Below are 23,460 nucleotides of genomic sequence, written 5' to 3'. Positions count from 1 at the left end.
ACCCTTAAATAGCCTCAAATTTCGAGAGGCGGTTTTGTTGGAGATAGACCCCCCTTTCTAGTCTTATAACAACATTCAGTCTTGCTATGTACTCTGCTATAACAGGATACAGTGGTTGTATATCCACTTGGCTGCCAGGGTTTTACGTGCCTGGTACAACATCCTATTTATTCCTATTATAGTCGTCTGTAGTTGATCAGATTCAAAAATACAGAGTAAGCACATTATAGAATCAAGAGGGAAATCTGCACTATACACTTTATTGATTAGCTGTACTACCTCACTCCAATATACGCCTAATGCACAGCAGCTCCATAGCTTATGTAACAGATCAGCCTCTGACTCGCTGCATTTTGGACAACAGGAGTCTCCTCTATATCCAATCTTACAGAGTCAAGCGCCTGATTAGATGTATACTGCAGCGATAGTGTTTTGGATTGGGCATCTAATGCGTGTCTTGTCTGTAAGTAGAAATGACTGGAGGGTAGATCGAACTCAGCACAATTGCTGAAATTGCTTCAAGAGGCCCCGGGAGGCCCTGTCCAATATTCCAAATCCCTTTCCTTTCCCATAGAGAGAATCCCTTCAGTTGGGAAAGTTCTGGCAAGACGGGGTTGTTCCACATGGGAGACATATTTAGAAGTCCTGAGACCCTAAGAAGCACTCTAGCCTTGGCCCACACTTTCCTCATTAGCACCAAAGTTGGGGCAGATCCTAATCTTTGATCCACTCTCCCTTCCAGGGCCGCCAGGGGTGGGAAGCGTCCTGATGCCCATTCAACTAATTTGCCATTTCTTCTGGCTCCTCCAGCCGTGTTTCATCATCCTTTAAAATGCTGCAGTTGGGCTGTGAGAAAATATAATTAAAGGGCTGGGCATTGCTAGACAGTAGACCACCCGATTCTTTGTTTCTTTTAGTCTTACACAACGAAAAACGTGTTGGGTTTTGCTTAAACTTAGCAAGTAGTGGCACTACATTGTCTTGTATGTATCTATGTGGATTAGTGGACACCTCAACTCCCAAGTATTTGAAGGATGACAACTTTGAGAATGGTATGACAAAGACTCTGAAGGCGGTGACAACGGCAGTATCACCGACTTGCTCAAATTAATAAGCAACCCACACTGCTTGCCAAATTCAGAAGTCAGAGATATGATGGGTCTAATGATGAGGCCAGAACTCCTACATACAGCAGCATATTGTCTTCGTATAACGAGACTCGCTCCTCTATATCTCCCCTTCTAAAGCCATTTATTAGTGGTGTAGTTCTAAGCAGGCACGCTAGAAGCTCTATGGCAATGGCAAACAGAAGAGGGGACAAATGACAGCCTTGCCTTGTCCCTCTCTCTAAGGCCACTTCTGATGTCACAGTAGCCCCCAGTGACCTGAACTCTAGCCCTGGGCTCATTATGAAACAGTCTCACCCACTTTAGGAAAACCGGGCTAAACCCTATTTTTGTCATAACTGCCCAAAGGTACTCCCACTCAACACTATCAAAAGCCTTGCCCACGTCAAGTGAGAGCACGGCACTGAAGGTCAAAGGACAGACGTCTGAGAATTAAGGATATGGATTTCCCAGGCATAAAGCCAGACCGATCTTCGTGAATAACAGTATTAATGACGCTCAATCTATTAGCTAGGACGTTGGCTAGTACTTTAATGTCCACTATCAACAGGGAAATAGGCCAGTAAGAATGCACCTGTGTAGGATCCTTACCTGGTTTTGGGATCACCACCACAATCGCCTCTCTCATCGAGTTGGGAAGAATGCCAGTCCGAAGAGAGTCATTGAAGACATTAAGGAGATGTGGGAGTAAGATCTCTTGGTGTTTTTTGTAAAATTCTCCTGGCAAGCCATCCCCACCAGGCGCATTCTCATTAGGGAAAGACCTCAACGCCATCTCAAGTTCCTCCAGCAAGATTTCCCCATCAAGCAGCTGTCTATGCTCCACAGAGAGAGTAAGTATGGATATGGCTGATAAATAATTATCTCTGTCTGTCGAGTCAACCATCAGCCTAGACTTCTATACATCCTTGAAATGAGCATGGAACTCTCCTAAGATATCATTATCCCCAGTAACCAGGTCCCCCTGTATATTTCTAATAGAGGTCACACATGAGGGGCCAGATTGTGTTTTGATGACAGTAGCCAGTAAGTGACCAGCGCTCTCCCCCCTCAGTGAAAATTTCTGGGTCTTAAAAAATTGCTTATCCCTGGCTCTAACTTGCAAAAAACTTCAAACACTGGGCTTCCTTCCAACTAGCTGCATTCTCCAGTGACAGACTTTCAATATATTTACACACCGTGGACAAAACAATATCAGATGCAGACCCTATAGTGTTACAACACCAAAAAAGGGTAGAATGGCACTAGAAATTGCAGTACTAGTGGACGAAGCCAGAGGCCTCGGACTGTGCTCAAAAGTCCCTAGACACAACTGTAACAGAACCAGGAAGTGATCAGAAATGCTGCGGGGAAGGTAAGTGACCTCCTGAGTTATAATCATTAAGGATGGAGATCCAATCACCAGGTATATTCTGGACAGTGAGTTATGCAAGGAGGAGTAGCACGAGTACTGCCGTTCTCCCTGGAGCATAACCTTTCATAGGTCACATAAATCAATCTCCGATAGCAACCTAGCCAGTGAGGTGGGGGAGCTACCCGGGCCACGGGCAGCTGGGTCAAACTTATCAAGGAACCTGTCCAAATACATATTAAAGTCTCCCATCAACAAAATGGGTACATTAGGGAATTTAGCTGCGAATGCTAGAAGTCTTATCAGAATCCCACTAGAGTATGGTGGGGGAATGTACACCGCCACCCATATCAGCCTAAAGTGGAATATGGAGCAGTCAACACATACAAACCGTCCCTCACTATCAATACAGGCATCTCTAGCAGCAAATGGAAGAGTTCTATGTACCAGGATACTAACTCCTCGCGCATGTGTGGAATAGGTAGTGGAACTCATGCGCCAGCTATACCTTATGAATCAGGTGGGTTTTATCGGGAGTAAGATGTGTTAAAGAGACAAAGGATTGTCGGTTGGTGTGTTTGCAAAGCATGTAAGACAGCATGTCGTTTAGTAGTCTGGCCTAATCCCCGCACATTCCAAGCATAATCTTAAGGGTACCCATCATCAAACCAACTCCATAATAGAACCAGCCCAGTGCCGCTTACCCAGAGGGAGCCATCGCACACCCCAAAAGCAACCCATCCCACCCAAACAAACCCGCTAACAAAACAGACATTTCTCCATGCAGTGGAGAAGCTGGGGTAAAATAAAATTCCTGATCCCTGAATGTAGATACAGACTAACAGAACTAGCATAGAATCTGCCTCCGTAGTGCTGCCTCGGCGCTGGGACCTGGCACATCTCAATATTGTAACCTGCCGCAGCACAGTACAACAAAAACCAGCTGAAACTAAAGGCTGAAAGGAAGGTAATAAAGAAACTCCCCCTGTTCAGTGCAACATTTATCCAACAGAGAGTCTTATTAGGAACTGCTATGTAACCAGCTAACCCACAAAGTATTGGACACAGCTCAAATACCACATAGAGTCCACAGTGTCCTCAAGTGTTGCCACACAGATCCTTCTCATAAGAGTCTAGCCACTGGCACACTGCCGCTAGATCAAACATATGCGTTGTATCTCCTGCCACCACACGTGGGGTAGATCAGTCCTAACCTCAGTATCTCAGGAAAGGGATTTAGGGATCATTATTTCAGAAGACTTAAAAGGTAGGCAGACAATGTCATAGAGCAGCAGGAAATGCTAGCAGAATGCTTGGGTGTATAGGGAGAGGCATTACCAGTAGAAAGAGGGAGGTGCTCATGCCACTCTACAGAGCACTAGTGAGACCTCATTTGGAGTATTGTGCGCAGTACTGGAGACCATATCTCCAGAAGGATATTGATACTTTGGAGAGAGTTCAGAGAAGAGCTACTAAACTAATACATGGATTGCAGGATAAAACTTACCAGGAAGAATTAAAGGGCCTTAACATGTATAGCTTGGAAGAAAGACGAGACAGAGGGGATATGATAGAAACTTTTAAATACATAAAGGGAATCAACAAGGTAAAAGAGGAGAGAATATTTAAAAGAAGAAAAACTGCTACAAGAGGACATCGTTTTAAATTAGAGGGGCAAAGGTTTAAAAGTAATATCAGGAAGTATTACTTTACTTGGAGAGTAGTGGATGCATGGAATAGCCTTCCTGCAGAAGTGGTAGCTGCAAATACAGTGGAGGAGTTTAAGCATGCATGGGATAGGCATAAGGCCATCCTTCATATAAGATAGGGCCAGGGGCTATCCATAGTATTTATTACAAACCGGATTCGAAAAAAGTTGGGACACTATACAAATCGTGAATAAAAACTGAATGCAATGATGTGGAGGTGCCAACTTCTAATATTTTATTCAGAATAGAACATAAATCACGAAACAAAAGTTTAAACTGAGAAAATGTACCATTTTAAGGGAAAAATATGTTGAATCAGAATTTCATGGTGTCAACAAATCCCCAAAAAGTTGGGACAAGGCCATTTTCACCACTGTGTGGCATCTCCCCTTCTTCTTACAACACTCAACAGACGTCTGGGGACCGAGGAGACCAGTTTCTCAAGTTTAGAAATAGGAATGCTATCCCATTCTTGTCTAATACAGGCCTCTAACTGTTCAATCGTCTTGGGCCTTCTTTGTTGCACCTTCCTCTTTATGATGCGCCAAATGTTCTCTATAGGTGAAAGATTTGGACTGCAGACTGGCCATTTCAGTACCCGGATCCTTCTCCTACGCAGCCATGATGTTGTGATTGATGCAGAATGTGGTCTAGCATTATCTTGCTGAAAAATGCAGGGTCTTCCCTGAAAGATATGACGTCTGGATGGGAGCATATGATGTTCTAGAACCTGAATATATTTTTCTGCATTGATGGTGCCTTTCCAGACATGCAAGCTGCCCATGCCACACGCACTCATGCAACCCCATACCATCAGAGATGCACGCTTCTGAACTGAGCGTTGATAACAACTTGGGTTGTCCTTGTCCTCTTTGGTCCGGATGACATGGCGTCCCAGATTTCCAAAAAGAACTTTGAATCGTGACTCGTCTGACCACAGAACAGTCTTCCATTTTGCCACACTCCATTTTAAATGATCCCTGGCCCAGTGAAAACGCCTGAGCTTGTGGATCTTGCTTAGAAATGGCTTCTTCTTTGCACTGTAGAGTTTCAGCTGGCAACGGCGGATGGCACGGTGGATTGTGTTCACTGACAATGGTTTCTGGAAGTATTCCTGAGCCCATTCTGTGATTTCCTTTACAGTAGCATTCCCGTTTGTGGTGCAGTGTCGTGTAAGGGCCCGGAGATCACGGGCATCCAGTATGGTTTTACGGCCTTGACCCTTACGCACAGAGATTGTTCCAGATTCTCTGAATCTTCGGATGATGTTATGCACAGTTGATGATGATAGATGCAAAGTCTTTGCAATTTTTCGCTGGGTAACACCTTTCTGATATTGCTCCACTATCTTTCTGCGCAACATTGTGGGAATTGGTGATCCTCTACCCATCTTGGCTTCTGAGAGACACTACCACTCCGAGAAGCTCTTTTTATACCCAATCATGTTGCCAATTGACCGAATTAGTGTTAATTGGTCTTCCAGCTCTTCGTTATGCTCAAATTTACTTTTTCCAGCCTCTTATTGCTACTTGTCCCAACTTTTTGGGGATTTGTTGACACCGTGAAAATTTGAATCAACGTATTTTTCCTTTAAAATGATACATTTACTCGGATTAAACGTTTGATCTGTCATCTACGTTCTATTACAAATAAAATATTGACATTTGCCATCTCCACATCATTGCATTCAGTTTTTATTCACAATTTGTTTAGTGTCCCAACTTTTTGGGAATCCGGTTTGTATATTGGGCAGACTAGATGGGCCAAATGGTTCTTATCTGCCGACACATTCTATGTTTCTATGAATAGGGTAGCTGTAGAGCTCTTAGTCGTTTTTTGACATCTAGGAAGTGTGCTCTTCGTTTTTGTACCTCTGCAGAAAAATCAGGAAACAAGGATACACAATTGCCATTGATAGTAAGATCTGCACAGTCTTGAGCGCCTCTCAAAATCGCATCCTAATCTCTAAAATGCTGGATTTTGATCAGAGGAGGTCTCAACGGCGCCCCTGGTGGTGGAGGGCGAAATGGTACACTGTGAGCCCACTCATCAGCGAATAGGGGAGACAGTCTCTCTCTTCCAATTTTATCAGCAAGCCATTTCTCCATAAACGTAACAGCATCAGCTCCCTCAGCGTGTTCAGGCACACCAATTTATTCGGACATTATTACATCATCAGATTAAGATCTAAGCAGTGAAACATTGTGTATTACACGCTCAAGGTCTCTTTTTACAGGCGGCACCTGAATCTTCCATTGTACTTAGTCGGCCTTCCATCTCACCAATACACTCCTTCACTTGCCTCATGTCTTGTCTGATAAAGTAAAATGTCCTCCTTGAGACCCCCCCATATGTGTATTCAACTAGGCCTACTGCATTGCGCCACCGCTGCAAAAACATCCTTGATGGTGGGTTCAATCTAAGGAGCAACCCCACGTCCAGTACTGTACTGACCTACGTCTCTGAGTGATATAGGGCAGGAGCCGACATTCCCAGTGGCGTCTGTAAGTTCAGATGCCTTGTCTACCTCCAGATCTGGGGGGTTTGCCGAGAGAGTGTCGAGGAGCGGGCAAACTTTTCTAGCCGCGCAGCTACTTTGCAGCGCCATGTTGTTTGGCTGGCGTAGCAGGCCACGTTACTTCCCCTCCTTTTGTTTGGACTTTTGGCATGTCATGTTGTCGCTGGAAGGTGTTGAGTCGCAGGGAAAGCAGTTCCACACAGGCTAGTGGTAAGTTGTACAGCAAAACAGCAGGCAAATGGAGAATATACAGGAGACTTAGCCAGGAACTCAACACCATGCGTCTCCTTACATGCTCGGTCAGGCCACGGCCCCCATGCATACACACTTAGGGTCCATTCACACGTCCGTTTTTTCTTTCCTGATCTGTTCCGTTTTTTCAGGAACAGATCAGGACCAGATCTGGACCCATTCATTTTCAATGGGTCCTGGAAAAAATCGGACAGCACAATGTGTGCTGTCCGTTTCCGTTGTTCCGTTCCGCATGTCCGTTTAAATATAAAACATGTCCTATTCTTGTCCTGAAAAATCGGATCCTGGTACAATACAAAGTCAATGGATCCGCAAAAAACGGATGACATTCGGATGTCATTCCGTATGTCATCCGTTTTTTGCGGATTCCGTTCCTGGAAACACATAACAATTTTATTTATTTTTTTTTCTTTCAATTTTTTTTCAAAGAAATCCAAACAACTTTATTTGATTATTGAAATGTATACATGTTTCCGTTTTTTGCGGATCCACAAAAAACGGATGACATACGGAAACATTTTCAGGAACAACGGATCCGCAAAAAACTGACCGTTTTTCAGGATGAAAAAAAACAGGACGTGTGAATGGACCCTTACACAGAGAATGCTATTAATCCACTGATCACAGGTTCTCTTTTAAACTGGTTGAGGACATATCATCAGGATAGCTTATCTATATCAGAATGGTGTTGGTCAAGTGAATGGGCCTGGGCTGCAATAACAAGCACAAACACTTTACAATGTACAGTTCTGTTCTTCATATGCTGCGAGGAAGCCACTGTCCTCACCAGAGCACCGCAGCCTCTTCAAACAGCTGATCGACAGGGTTGCCAGGAGTTGGATCCCATTGATCAGATATCGATGACCTCGGGATAGGTCAATGTTCTACTCAAGGAAAGCCTTTCTAATGTTCCCTAGCATATTTCCAATAACTAATGTACCTTCACATATACCAGGCGATCCGGTTGAGTTTCCCTCCAGCAAGGTGCAGAAACGTTGGAGGGAAACTGATGCCAGAACTGGTCTCATAGTTTTCTGTGGGATCATTCATATCATCTGGCGCATCTGTTTTGATGCCGGATGTACAATAGTGCCAGACAAAAAACATGGGCCACTTCACACAATCTATTTTGAAAAGAAAAAAGAAAAAAAAGAAAAAAGAGATGAATCTTTTACGTGTTTTGATGCGTTTTTTTAACGCTTTTTTTAAACAATGGGTGTTCAATACAAAGCAGAATTTTCAGTTTGAGTTTAAGCAGATCTGCACCAAAAACGTGGGGAAAATGCACAAAAAAAAAAAAAAGCAGCTGTTTTTTCTGCTTCCTATTCCATTTCAATGGGAGATTCTGATTCTGCTCCAAGATAGGGCATGCTGCCTTTTTCCACACTTATTTTGTTACATATGTAAGCGTCGCTTCCCAATAAAAAGAATGGCTGCTTTGAGGCAGTTTTTTTTTTTTTAGCCGATTTTAGGCAGAAACGGCAGTGAACTGGCCAGTAGGCAGCGTTTTTTTCTGCCTGGTGCCTTCAGTCTCTGCATGCCGGACTGGTGCACATACAGGTCACTTGTGTCTGGTTCCCGGACACAAGTGATATGCGCGCTTAGCCTAAATTGGCAATCGACTGCATCCACCCCTCTGGCCTAGGCACTTCACATAGCGTTCATACGATGTGCTTTAAATAACAGACCCCTGCTGTAAGTACAGCTGTGATTTATGGACTATAGGGAAGACTTGGGTGACCAGCTAGGCACCGCGCCAAACTATGCAGGCAGCGAAACACAAGATTTCAGTGTGCACTCAAACACTGAGGTAATGTAGTCATGAGACTGCTGAGGTGAACAGTTTCTGGTTACAAACCTCCAGCCTGATACTAAGAGAGCATTACTGCTGCGCAGCCTGTCACAGGATCCGCATAGCCGCCTATTATTGCGATGTGACGTCCAGACGTGGATTATCCCTTATTAGTCGATTGCACGTTTGTTTCATCGGATCCTGAAATTTTATCCTCCTCGACGTACATTTTGCAACTTTTGATTCCATAGTTCCTGGGAGATCACCATACAACGCAGATATACACCGTACTAGGCAAGGAAACAAGGTACTACGACTGACAAGTGCCCATATAAAATGCATCATATTCTCCAGGAAATTCTTATTTAATATAAACTAGCCCTGAAACTGTAGGCCGGGAATCATGGCTTACTCAGCATGTAAAAAGAGTATACTCGGTGCCAAATGAGCAGGAGACTGCCAGCCTTATGGTCCACACACGGCTGTATAAATTGTGGGAGGACAACTCGGAGAAAGCCATAGCTAAAGTCTGTCTGTAGGCTGGAGACGCCCGAAAATCTGAGATTCTTCATGACAACCCAAGAGAGCAGAAAATAATTCAGCACGGAACTGATCCTAAGACGCTACAATAATCTCCATCATACTGCAGGTTTATTCATCGTTTCATGTAGCTCCCCTTTCTAAACTCCACCGTTTATCTTGAATTAGCCAAGGGTTGCACCATATATTACATTAAAGGGGTATTCCGGTAGGTAATAGTTATCTTCTATCCACAGGATAGGGGCTAACTCTTCAGATCAGTGCGAGTCCTACCGCTGGGATCCCCATCGATCACGAGATCGAAATGAGCAGAGTGGATAGGGAATAACTTTTACCTACCGGAATACCCCTTTAATGTAACTGAAGCTATTGAAATAATTTAAATAAAAAACCCTCACCATCCCCAATCCCCTCCGTTCCAGCGCAACCGCTTTGATGCTATATACTGCTGCGGTCAGGACATCGTGTTTTTTGCTGCAGTGATAATGTGCCTGTATACCGCACTTCAGCACTGTACACAATCACTGGCCTCCACGGTATAGGGCACAAAACCGATGAGATGATTGCAGCAGTGACTTACTTGCAAACTGCAGCCAATCGTTAAAACAAAGCCCGTGGAAAGGTTCAAAGCCACTGCACTGGAATGGATGGAGGTGGCGGGTGGAATGTCTAGTATAACTTTTATGAATTTTTTTAAGGGGGTTTTCCAGGGGGAAAATATTGATGACTTATTCTCGGGAAAGACATTATCCCCCTATCCACGGGACAGGAGATAACTATTAGATCGGCGGGGGTCCTATTGCTGGGATCCCCACTGATCACGTGAATAGGGACCCCGTAATCTGTAGAGCCGCTAGAAATAAAACAGAGCGGCCTGTCACACAAGCCCGCTGCTGCTTTATTTATTTCTATGGAAGTTCCGGAGATCGCTTAGGGCTGTACTCCGCTATCTCCGAAACTCCCCAAGATATAAATGAAGTGGCAGGGCATATGCCTAACTGGCCACTCCTTTCATTTCAGAGGGATCCACAAGGTATGGGGCTCCCTACGGCATGCGCCGAGCACAGTGACAAATTTAAAGCTGTTGCCCTCAAGACCTTCTACATCGCGCAGGTGCAGGCAGTCCGCGGTACTGCGCCTGCGTGAGATTTCACATAGCGGGGGGGGGGGGGGGGGGGGCGGCAAAGAGTTCGGGTGTGGGCAGTTAATTATGCTGGAAGAGGCGTGCTTGGGCTCTAAAGGAAGGCGGGCTGAGCGCTGTACAGGGATGTTACTGGGCTCCAGATTAGGATAATAACGCCCCTCTGGGAACCTTGGACACTCATTTGCATAACATAAAAAGTGGATTTTATCGCTAATGAAACAATGAAACAAAAAAATGAAGACTACAGCAAGAAATAAAGTATTGTATTGTAACACCTTAATATGTTCAAACCAGGTGACAGATTCCCTGTTCAGCTACATGGGCTACGTTCCTTACCCCCAAAGTATGAAAGTGAAGGATCTCCTAGTTAAAGGGGTTCTCCGGGACTTATCCATTGATGACCTATCCCAATATCAGATCAGCAGATGCCCGACACACAGCACCCTGCCAATCAGCAGTTTAGGAGTAGCAGGACTGTAGTAACCAACGAACGGAGCAGTGTAAGGACTTTGGCACACAGCCGTTGTTTGGGTCCACACCTGAGCCACATTTCGTGTGGCTCGGATGTTGACCTATTCACTTCAATAGTTCTGCAAAAGATGCAGACAGCACTCTGTGTGCGTTCCGCATCCGTTGCTCCGTTCCATAATCCCGCAAAAAAAAAAATGGAATACAGCCCATCTCTATTATGGAGAACGCACACGGCTGGCATCTGTGTTATGCAGATCGGCAATTTGCAGGCCCCAAAACACAGCGCAGTCGTGTGCATGAAGCCTAATTCTACTCCAGGCCTGCGATGTTCCGCAGAGCTCCCTTGCTGTAAACATCTGGTTTGACACTGACTCTAACCAACCACTGGCCAAAATGGTGACCAGCTCCCCTTACATCATGACTAATGGTCACATGACCCAAGGGGATCCAGTCACCTGCCACAGCCAGGGATTTGATGCAGCCAAGTCAAACCGGATGTTTACAGTGAGGGAGCCCAGCGGAGCATTGTAGGCCAGAAGAAGGAAAGGGGTGCCAGCCCTGGGAAGCAGGTAAGTAAGCTTCCCTTTACAAATTCAGCCAAGTAGGGAGGATGGCCAACCCTACCCCCCACCCCCATTTTCGCACAACCCATTTAAAGGGAACCTGTCATCAACTTTATACTGCTGTTAGTATGGGCAGCATAAAGTAGAGACAGGTGAGTTGATGTCAGCGTTCTGTCATTTAAAAAGTTAAAAGTAAGTGGTTGCCAAGAACCAACATCACAATCATTGCAGACTGGGCCTGGATAAGAGTCCCGGCCACCTGAGAAGAGTCCTGGTTATTCATGAGCTCCTGCTCTCCTGCTGATGACTGACAGTCTTCTACCTAGTTTTCTCCCTTTCTCTCTATGAGAGAACTGCCAATCATCAGCAGATGGGCGGGAGAGCAGGAGATTAGGAATAACCAGGACTCTTCTCAGGTAGATTTGACTCTTTTCAAGGCCTGGTCTGCAATGATTATGATGCTGGTTCTCAGCAATCACTTAGTTTTAGCTCATCAGTGACACACCGCTGAAATCAGCATTTCTGTCACTTTTTTTATGCTGCCCTCAGTGAGGTCCGCATAAAGATGATGACAGGATGCTTTTAAGGCTAAAGGCTTGCATTTTTTTTGTGTCCAAACTGATGGTAAAAAGGATCCCATTGTGTTTCAGTTGTGCCTTTAAAGGCGTTTCAAGAGATTTTCATACTGATGACTTATCCTAGGATAGGTCACCAGTATCTGATAAGTGGGTTCTGACACCCAGGACTCCCGCCAATCAGCTGTTTGAAAAGGCTGCGGTGCTCTCCGCTTTTCCTAGGCCAGTGACGTCGCGTTCATGTGTCACGTGGCCTAGGAGCAGCTCTGCCCAATTCAAGTGAATGGGGCTGAGACTATACCAAGCACAGCCGCTATGCAATGTACGGAGCTGTGCTTGATCAGCAGGTGGTCCCAGGTGTCAGACCCCTACCGATCAGATACTGATGACCTATCCAGACGATAGGTCATCAATTAAAAAAATGCTTTTGTGTCCTGCATTTCAGATTTCCTATAGACCTTCAGCTAAAAACTAAAACTATACAAACAAAAATTGCAAAATGACAGAAAAAATAAATAAATAAATACTTCTGTTTCAGGGTGATTGCATGTCATCAGTGCAGAGCAGAGAGTACTGGTGGGGTTGTCCGGGATTGAGGACATTGCTCTAATAGCACAAGTGTGGCATACACATTACATACAAGCAGGTAGTACCTTTTGGCATAGATTTCTGCAGCCCTGTTTTCATCTTTGAAATTCATGGCCGGAAGTTACTGTTTTCTTCTCCTCAGTGACGTACCGGGTCCCTTGCAGGCAAGCAAAGCTTCCTCTTCCGCTACTCAGGGAGCCCGGTGATGTCACTGGCAGTATAAGTAATTTATGCAGAGTGGATTGAGGTGCGGTCACTAGGCTGGCCGACATCGCGCTACACCCCGCCCCTCCAGTCCGGTGACGTCACCGGGCAAGGAGCTTTAGAATGAATGGAGGTGAATATTGATGAGGGGGCGGAGTTACAGCAGAGCAGAGACATAGCTGTAATCACCTGATGCCGCGCTGCCCCAGGACCCACAGGACAGTGCAGCCGGAAGTTAGGGAAAGAAACAGATATATAAACAATGAGTGGGAGACCGTTGGAGCCACATAGAAGTGGCGAAAATAGCTGAAAATATATGGAGGCACCTTTAGGGTCCATTCACACGTCCGCAATTTCGTTCCGCATTTTGTGGAACGGAATTGCGGACCCATTCATTTCTATGGGGCAGCACGATGTTTAGATGTACATTGTGAGTAAACGTGTTTTTTTTTGTTTTGTTTTTTATTTGGTCACGGACAACCCCTTTAACTGGGTGAGAGGCCTAAGTAAGGATTTGGGGTTACTATCACCCCGAATCAGCTGTCTACAGATTAGGTGCTAGCTTATTCAATACCCGAATCATGTCTCAAGGCCTATTTAAACTGTTGAACATTGACTTATAGGATATCTGCCTTAGGCCTCTTTCACACAGGCGTTTGCTCCAGATTAGTCTAGTGTGCATTGCGGAAAAAACGTGCGAGTAGGCACGCAATTGCAGTCAGTTTTGCCTGCGATTGCGTTCTATGTTCAGTTTTTTCTGCACGAGTGCAATGCGTTTTGCATGAGCGTGAGAAAAAACTGAATGTGGTACCCAGACCCAAATCTGGACTTCTTCACTGAAGTTCGGGATAGGTGTTCTATTTATTTAATTATTTTCCCTTTATAACATGGTTATAAAGGAAAATAATAGCATTCTTAATACAGAATACTTACTAAAATGTGGCTTGAGGGGTTAAAAAATTAAAAATAATTAACTCACCTTATCCTCTTGTTCGCGCAGTCTTCTTTCTTCTTCTCTCAGGACCTGCAAAAGGACCTTTGATAATGTCAGCGCAGGTCCTGCTGAATGAAGATAATCGTGTGGTGAGTGCGATTACATCATCAAAGGTCCTTTTTGCAGGTCCTGAAAGAAGAAGCTTTGATGATGTAATCGCACTCACCACGCAATTATCTTCATTCAGCAGGACCTGCGCTGACGTCACCGAACTCACCACATGAATTACGTCAAAGGTCCTTTTGCAGGTCCTGAAAGAAGAAGAAAGAAGACTATGCCAGCTGCGCGAACAAGAGGATAAGGTGAGTTAATTATTTTTAATTTTTTAACCCCTCAAGCCACATTTTACTAAGTATTCTGTATTAAGAATGCTATTATTTTCTTTTATAACCATGTTATAAAGTGACAATAATACAGCAAACTGACTTTTATCAATTTCCCAACATCATCTCCTAGCAACCATGCGTGAAAAATCGCATTGTATCCACACTTGCTTGCGGATGCTATGCGATTTTCACGCATTCCCATTCATTTCTATGGGGCCTGCGTTGCGTGAAAGAGAATATAGAACATGCTGCGATTTTCACGCAACTTACAAGTGATGCATGAAAATCACCGCTCATCCGAACAGCCCCATTAAAGTGAATGGGTCCGGATTCAGTGCGTTCACCCCATGCATTGCACACGTGTGGAATTCTCGCCCATGTGAAAGGGGCCTTAGGGTACTTTCACACTAGCGTTATTCTTTTCCGGCATTGAGTTCCGTCCTAAGGGGCTCAATACCGGAAAAGAACTGATTCAGTTTTATCCCCATGCATTCTGAATGAAGAGCATTCTGTTCAAGATGCATCAGGATGTCTTCCGTCTTTTTGCCTTTTCAGGACGGAGATAATACCGTAGCATGCTGCGGTTTTATCTCTGTCCAAAATTCCGGAACACTTGATCCGGCATTTTTTCCAATTGAAGTGCATTAATGCCGGATCCAGCCCCAAGTGTTCCGGCAAAACGCATCAGTTTTGCTGGATCCGGCATTTCAATGCATTTGTCATACGGATCAGGATCCTGATCCGTCTGACAAATGCCATGTTTGCATACGTTTTGACGGATCCAGCAGGCAGTTCCGGCATCCTCTGCCGCAAGTGTGAAAGTAGCCTTACATCTGGTGGCATTAGATGCAGAGCTTATTAAGAGCTCATTAGGCTCATTATTAAGAGTTCAGTTTCGTCAGATGGACACCAAAACGCTGCAAGCAGCCTCCAAAGAGGAATGGAGACGGAACGGAGGCAAACTGATCCGTTGTGGACCGCTTGTGAGAGCCCTGAACAGATCTCAAACGGAAAGCCAAAACGCCAGTCTGAAAGTAGCCTTATCCATGTCATGTCTCAAGTCCTGTTTAAAAGGTTGAACGCTGACTTATAGGATAGCTGCCTATCAGCTATCAGAGGCAGAGCTTGTTAAGGCTCTTTTCATACGAGCGAGTCCCACGCATTGGACTCGCAGCGTGTCAGGGAGAGCTCCTGTCCTGAAATTCCAGCAATGATGGGGTTGCATAGCATTATATTGATGTATTAGGCTATGTAACCCTTCGAGTTCTGGAATGTGTTGGATAACATTAACATAATGCTTATACCACTTTAATTTAGAATGATCCCCATTTCTCAGCTCTATTGCTTGTATCTGAAAGGTTGTGCAGCCATTTTATTATCAACCATGTTTGCTTGATGGATATGCACCTGTGACTATGAATATGAATGTGCAAGTCTAAATTTTCTTGTAGTATATATTGAGGGTAGCGGCCTCTTTTAGAGTGAGCAACGCCCCAGTCATACGACCGTATTTTCAGTCTGCACCCAATCCACATTTTTTGGTGGATCAGATGTGAACCCATTCATTTCCATGGGGCCGCAAAAAGATGCAGACAGCAGATGGTGTATGTTGGTTCTGTGGCCCCGCAAAACGTCCTAGTCTCGTCCATTTTGCAGACAAGAATAGGCATTTCTAACGAAGGGGAGGGACGTGCTGATCCATAAAATGCGGAATGCACGGGGCCAGTATCCGTGGCTTGCAGATCCGCAATTTGTGGACCGCAAAATGGATACAGCTGTGTAAATGCCCCCTAACTCACATTATCTGGAGGACATGTTTGTCCCTCTGTGGGAGAGAGACAGGGCGGGACTTTGGCTCCGTCAAATTTACTATCATTTACACCTATAAATAGTTGTAAAAGAGGAGTAAAAACTACTTCAGTCAGGGGCTGGACTAGCTTTCACTCCATTAGCATGGACTACCGGAGGAGCACCTAATTTATGAGGATGCTTATGCCTGGTCATAAATTAGGTGCAACGTCCAGCAGTGCAGGGCCAAAAAGATGGTCTTTAATAAATGACCCTATGGTACTCATCGAGCAGGCTCTTTTATAGGAGAAACTACAGAGGTAAAGGATTCACCAACCTGATATACGTAAATGTGTCTTTATAGCAAAAGCTATAAGTTAACAACCGCTTGAATGCTGTAGTCGGCCATCTCCAGATCTCCCATAGAAATGAATGGAGAGGCAACATGCATGTGTAACTGGCCTCTCCGGTCATTTCATGGGAGCTGCAGAGGATACAGGGCCTCTTCTCTCATGATCGATGGGGGTCCCAGCAGTAGGACAGGGGATAACTTTAACCAATCAGAATAGCCCTTTAAGTGTCTGTCAGGTTGACCATAGGAGTAGAGACTTTCAATGTATAAAAAGTCACTGTGAAATGGAAAGAGGGTCGTTACAAAGCCCAGAGACGTCTGCTATGAGGCATCAGTTTCTATAACTCAAAATCCCCATTAGGAAAAATTATACACGTAGGGGATTCCACATGAGTTATTTATCAAAATCTCTTGTTTCCAGAGAACAAGTCACAATTCATGAACGCTTTGCAACCTTTCAGGACACCTACAGAGATGAGCTCCTTATGTATTGTCTTCAGGAGCTGTGAAAGGTTCTACCTGGCCAGATCCCCTTTAGATGTACCAGACCTTGTGATACTGGGGGATTTCAGTTGGGAGAAATTAGGCCCCATTCACAAGGCCGTATTTCTGTTCAGCATCTAATCCACAATGTTTGCTGTGTGCTGTCAGCATCTGAATATCCATTCTGCCGACCTGCAGAATGTCCTATAAAACAGAAAATGTCCTATTCTTGACCAAAGAGGGCATTTCTATACACGTGAAAAGAAATACGGTGGTATGCAAGCAGCCGGTATCCGTCTTTTGTGGATCTGCAGTTTGCGGACAGCAACACACATGCGGTTGTGTGCATGGGGCCTTATAGGGATGATTTCCTCCCATTTGGGTACGAGAGAGTGCATGCTGTAATACTTTACAAAGCAGAAACCACAGAGGTGACTGTGTGACTCCCACGCAAAGAACGTATACGGGTAGGTTCCCTTCATCACAGATTTTGGCAAAAAATGAAAATAAAATAAAAGGAAGAAGAACAAACTCCCGCTGCATGCAGTTCTGTTGCCTGGCAGAATGCCGGAATCCATGCCGGACCTATGATCAGTGGGATCAGGTGGTGTTTGCCATGTGCAATTCCTATACTGGAGCATTAAAAGGAATTTCACTGTATATGTAAACTAGGGATCGACCGATTATCGGATTTACCGATATTATCGGCCGATATTCAGGATTTTGAACACTATCGGTATCGGCATCTATTTTGCCGATATTCCGATAGTGTATGGGGAACACAGATCGCGCTGCTGACAGCGCTCTCCGTGTTCCCCTTAGCAGCAGCACAGGGGAGAAGGAGCAGTGTCTCCTCCCCCTGTGCTGCTCCTGCCGCTGCCGCCAATGAAAGGACAGGGGACAGGAGGAGGGGAGGAGCTATGGCCACTGCTCCACCAATGAAGATTAATCTATCATTCATTCATATACAGGAGGCGGGAGCTGCAGGATCACATTGCCGGCTCCCGGCCTCTATGAGCTGTAGCTGCGATCTGCGGTAGTTAACTCCTCAGGTGCCGCGGATCGCAGCTACTGCTCATAGGAGGTCGGGAGCCGGCTATGTGATCCTGCAGCCAGCTCCCGCCTCCTGTATATGAATAAATGTGGGATTAAGCTTCATTGGTGGCGCAGTGCGCCCCCCCAAGCCCCCCAGTATCAGACATTGGTGGCGCAGTGCGCCCCCCCCCAGTGGTGGCGCATAGGGCCCCCCCACAGGATTCCCTCTCCCTTGCTCCTCCGATCGGAGCCCCAGCAGTGTAATGCTGGGGCTCCGATCGGTTACCATGGCAGCCAGGACGCTATTGAAGCCCTGGCTGCCATGATAAGCTCCATGCTGCTGTGTGCACAAAGCACACAGCAGCAGGGACAGTGTGAGCTCCTATTCACCCTGATAGAGCTCTATCAGGGTGAATAGGACAAGGGTTCTAGTCCCTAAGGGGGCTAAAAGTTAGTTAAAAAAAAAAGTTACAAAAAAAATAATAAAAACACCAAAATATTAAATATAAATGAAAAAGAAAGATTTACAAAAAAAAAAATACACATTAACAATAAACATTAATTTTCAGCAGATTTGTGGGAATTTTTTATTTTTTTTTCAAAAATGAAAATTCCCAGAATATCGGTATAAATTATCGGCTATCGGCCTGAAAGTTCACAAATTATCGGTATCGGCCCTAAAAAATCAATATCGGTCGATCCCTAATGTAAACCTAGCCCAAGGCTAGTCTGTGTGGTGGACAGATAGCCATTTCTATTGATGGGAACGAAAAAAAATGCAGAATGCACATAAAAGGTGTCCATCGTTTTCTGATCTGTTCTTTATATGGCCATGTACATGAAGCCTAAGGGTTCATGCACATGATCGCGTAGAGTTTTGGGGTCAGCAAAACACAAATGCCGGACGGGTGCGTTCCGCAATTTGCTGAATGGAATGGGAAACCCATGACAGAAATACCTATTTTTGTCCGCAAAACGGACAATGTTCCATTTCTTTTGCGGGGCCATGGAATTGAGCAGCCCCATTGTAGTGAATGGGTCCACATCTGAGCCACAACGAAAAGTCACAAATTTGTGTACAAGAACCCTTTGTGCAAAAAATAAAGAAAAATAGCAGCTTTTTGGTTTTAAGACGCAGTTGATAAACATCATTCTTGATAAACTCGCCCCAACGATGCGAATTCCAGTTGTGTCAAGTTAACCCCCGCTCCATTCATAGCTATGGGAGTTCCAGAGATAGGTGAGCGCTGTATCACCAGAACTTTCATAGAAATAAATAGAGTGGCCGCACGCATGACCAACCAACCGCTCCGTTCATTTCAGGGGGGTGCAGAGCTCCCAGCGCCAAGACACCCACCCACCCGTCTAATAGCTATCCCTCTTGTGGATATGGGATAATTGAATTTAAAAAAAAAAACTCCACCTTGTGCAATGTAAAATAGTAGAGGTTTTTTCAGTTGCCGATTTGAAAAATTCTTTCAGAAGAGACATGTTACTTCTTGGAAGCAGATTTCATTGTGGATTTCATAGATGTCAATGGGGGAAGTAGAGAAACCTCAACCAAATACTCTAATACTCCTCTAAAAACAAATTACTAATCTGCCAAATCTGTTTAGAGCTACAGATTTTTCTGCTATGGTTTTTAGTCGTGTGAACATACCCTCACAAATCCACTGTTTCTGCTTAAAGAGGACCTTTCACTACTGTACAAACTAAAAACTAACTAGATCAGTGGGCAGAGCGGCGCCCAGGGGTCCCCCTGCACTTACTAGTATGCCTGGGCGCCGCTCCGTTCGCCCGGTATAGGCTCCGGTGTCTGCGCTCCCTCTGACTGATTTTTTGTAGGAGGCGTGCCCCTTGCTGCACTGCTGGCCAATCGCAGCGCACAGATTTAACAGTGATCATTAAGATGAGAATACCCGCTTTAAGCTTCGAGAAGCAGCGCTGCCTTTTCGAATAGCTGATCGGCGGGGTTCATCTGATACTGATGAACTATGGAGGGGGAGAGGTCATTAGTTAAAGTCTCAGAAAACCTCTTTAATTATACCCATTTCTGGAAAAGCTAGGTAATAACCAATTTGAAACTGGTGTAAATGACACCTGAAACCTAGGCCAGCAATCTAATAACTCTGCTGCATCTCACGCCCGCGCAAAACCGCATACTACCCCCTCTGTGTTTTGGGGCTGTGATTGGGCAATTTGAAAGCCAACGGGGTAAAATATTACATTTGAGTGAATTACTTTTTACGAAATCTACTTTACCTATAGATATATTAATAGATAAAAAAAAAAAATCGAAAGTAAAAACCATGGCTTTGAGTCGTAATACAATGCAATGTCTGAGGTTGGTCATAAGCTGGCCATATACATCAGAGGATTGTCAGCCGAATCGATAATGATGGGACTGGCCAACCATCTGTGTACGGGGTGTGCAGACCTTCTCCTAAAAACAAAACGTCAAGGGATAGAAGTATTGGAAATGCTGGATTTCAACTTGCCGAGATAAACCACCTCTAGAGATGTCTGGCATCGGCTAAGGGCAGGGCTACACCGCAACAAATGTCACGGCCAAATATCCCCTGAGGAAGCGTAAGGCGAAACGTACGTCGGGGTTGGAGTCACACTGGTCTGTAGTCTCATTATACACTCTCTATGGACTATGTTTAGATCTTGTACTATCAGATTCTATTTTTGGTTTATATTTAGAGGTTGCTTTTTACCTTCTATTGATGTGTTTTACCTTCTCATTATTACTGTATTGCACGAAGCACTTTATTTACATGCATTACATACGTTAGGTTGACAGGATAAGGCACTATATCATGATGTACTAAACCATGTGAGATATGACGTTTTTACTACTATATGTCCAGTGTATCTTCTTGTTTTCTGTATATGTATTCCGCTGTTGTGATTAATTTTAGGATGATTTAACATGTATTAATAAAAGTTTTTTGATTATTCCGAATGGTTATTTGGTGTGTTGGTATATTATTGGTGTCTACTATTTGTTCTTCTTAGGACCAATCATTTGTTTTTGGGGCAGCGAGACTCGTATGTGTGCTGTAACCCCAGAATCACAAAACGCTGCTAGATTCTTTGCAATTCCGGGGTCACAGTCGTGGCTAAAATGCGAGTCACAGTGCAATCCCATTCCTTTCTATGGCTACCCGGCTATACTTTGGCCCAAAACCGGTCACGTGACCAAGATAGTCGTGTAACCCTACTCTTATTCTCCCATCTCAGGCGTGCTCCACCTGCGGCCCTCCAGCTGTTGCAAAACCACAACTCCCATCATTCCCTGACAGCCTACAGCCATCATCCTACAGAAGGGCATCGTGGGAGTTGTAGTTTCACAACAGCTGGAGGGCCGCAGGTTGAGCATCTCTGGACAATCTCAACATGCATGTTTTGCAGAACCAAGCATGCATGTGTCTGAGAGAATCAGAAGGAATAGCCATAGATGGCCAAAGAATTCAGCTACCTTGGGGTATATTCACATGTGGCAGATCCCATTCATCGAAATAAGGCTTACAGAAATCCATGCATGCGCTGCAGAAACAACCTCATTTAAATACACTGAAGGGGCACATTTACTAAGACCGGCTTTTTGTGCTGGTCTTCCCCCTCGGGGCTGCCGTTAGATTTGTCTAATTCGTGAGGAGGCATGCCACTCGTCATATATTAGGCGCATCTGTAGCAGTCCTTGCGTCTGGTATAAAAACTGGGGCTCGTTTTTAGCTAACATATATGCCTATTTCCAGACGTAAATGTTAGTAAATTTGCCAGGGCAGGAGTCCCAGCCCCGGGACGTGACGCGGAAATGGCAGACACAGCGTAATGGATCTGTCATGAATGAACTTACCTTTACCGGAGGCATCACCCTAAACATCAAATCTCCAGGTACAACATCCACATTAGGGCTCATGTGCACGAACATATTTTTTTGTCCGCATCCGATCCGCATTTTTTGCGGGTGAGATGCAGACCCAGTCACTTCAATTAAAAAAAATACAATAAAATAGAACATGTCTTATTCTTGTCCATTTTGCGGACAAGAATAGGACATTGGTGAATGAGTGAAAAAAATAATATGTCTGCAGGCTCTTAGCCGTTATCCATGTTCTGCAGATCGCAAAAACGGCTACGGCCAAGTGCAGATGTGACAACCACCGCGCACAGAAAAAAGTCTATATACAAACACAAGAATAGGCATTGTCTATGGAGTCTGCAAAAAACAACAACATGGTCATCACACGTATTTTCTGCAGATCTGTGTTTTTCAGAGCGCAAAATAGATACGGTCATGTGGATGCACCCTTATACTAAAACGTACCAGTGTGCAAGGTATCGTCTGAAATAGGACCATTGTACAGGACATGCAAATGATTTCCCACAAGTCCACAATGATGAGCTCTCATACCGCGCCACCTCCAGACCCAATGTGCCAGGGGCAGTAGTACACTACACATGCCAATTTCACAGGACAATAAACTGATGCCAACTAAATTAACAAATACTGTACGACATGCAATAACCAGTCCAATCTCCGGGAGACATCTGCCATAACCAGTGTAGCCCGAGGCCTGCTGCTATCTGCCAATCCTTCACTGCAATCCTGAACTGGGTCAGGCGGGCACACTGGCAGGTAGGTTTACCACCTGGCTGCCATTTTTCTGGCCTAGGTAGTAAAAATCGAGCTGAATGACAGGGTTACCTGCAGGGCATGGTCCTAGCGCCTGTAACGGTGACAATGTGACCCTCTAAACATCATGTGACAAGAGACACCCTGCTGTACCACTTACCATTCATAACCTGCTGTTATTCCATGTGACAATCACAATGGAGGTGAAGATGGGACATGACAAGTGCATGTGATGCTTATGTGACATGTGGAAGGCATGTGTGATGGCTGCATGGGCTACATACACATGATGCCATCCCTGCACACATGGCACAGGGATGCTGTCAATGGGACCCAGCACTGGTGGAGGTCACTGCAGTGCCAACTCTCTGCCTACTTGTCCCTCCATTCAAGGTGATCACACAATGCGGAGGCTCCGCACTGCAGACACAGCACCCACGGACAAGGCTTACCCGCCTCACGCATCCTCCATCCACAGCAGCAGCGCATCTAGCTGGTGCACCCAGGCTCCGTCCACAGCATCCGATGCCTTCTTACTTCACCCTGCAGAACCGAGAGCCAGCCCCCATGTCTTCAAGACGTGTGACCTCACCCGCCTGGTCTCCTCCCTCCTGGCCAGGCACTAGAACGCTATGAAGGAGAAGAACCGGTGAATGGCACCGGCGGCGTCCGGGTCATTGGCTCAGCCACCTGTCTATCACAGCGCGCTAGTCGTGAAGACTGGCGATCAGTAGGTGGCGCGGCTGAGCAAGCCAGAGACTAGGGGGCGGGGTTATGGGGGGAGACGGGGAACGTGCGGCGACGTGTAGGCTGGGATGCAAGGCGAGCTGTGATTGGCTGTCGCTTTAAAACCTGTAAATACTGTCAGCTGGTGCTTGTTGTGAGGGCGGCGCATCCTCAGCGCCTCACGGGCTGCGCGGGAGATGGTGGCTCCGGTGTGCCGCCCTGTGCCGCCCTGTGCCGCGTGTCAGACGCCTGCCCGCCGCCCTGTGCCCGGTGTCAG

General features: G+C 45.4%; 1 protein-coding gene across 2 annotated transcripts in view; it reads right to left on the bottom strand.

Moving 5' to 3' along the window:
• OTUD7A (OTU deubiquitinase 7A) overlaps window positions 1-23,053 on the bottom strand; it is a 293,318-nt gene extending 270,265 nt beyond the window's left edge. For both annotated transcript variants that reach the window (XM_044279731.1, XM_044279732.1), the window contains exon 1: window positions 22,910-23,053. The gene's annotated coding sequence lies outside the window, so the exon portion shown is untranslated. The remainder of the gene's footprint in view (window positions 1-22,909) is intronic.
• Window positions 23,054-23,460: the final 407 nt, after the last annotated feature.

This window comes from Bufo gargarizans, chromosome 2, assembly GCF_014858855.1.
Source record: "Bufo gargarizans isolate SCDJY-AF-19 chromosome 2, ASM1485885v1, whole genome shotgun sequence".
In the NCBI taxonomy this organism is placed as follows: domain Eukaryota; kingdom Metazoa; phylum Chordata; class Amphibia; order Anura; family Bufonidae; genus Bufo; species Bufo gargarizans.
The sequence above is the reverse complement of the archived record's forward strand: the minus strand, read 5'-3'. Positions and strand labels throughout refer to the sequence as shown.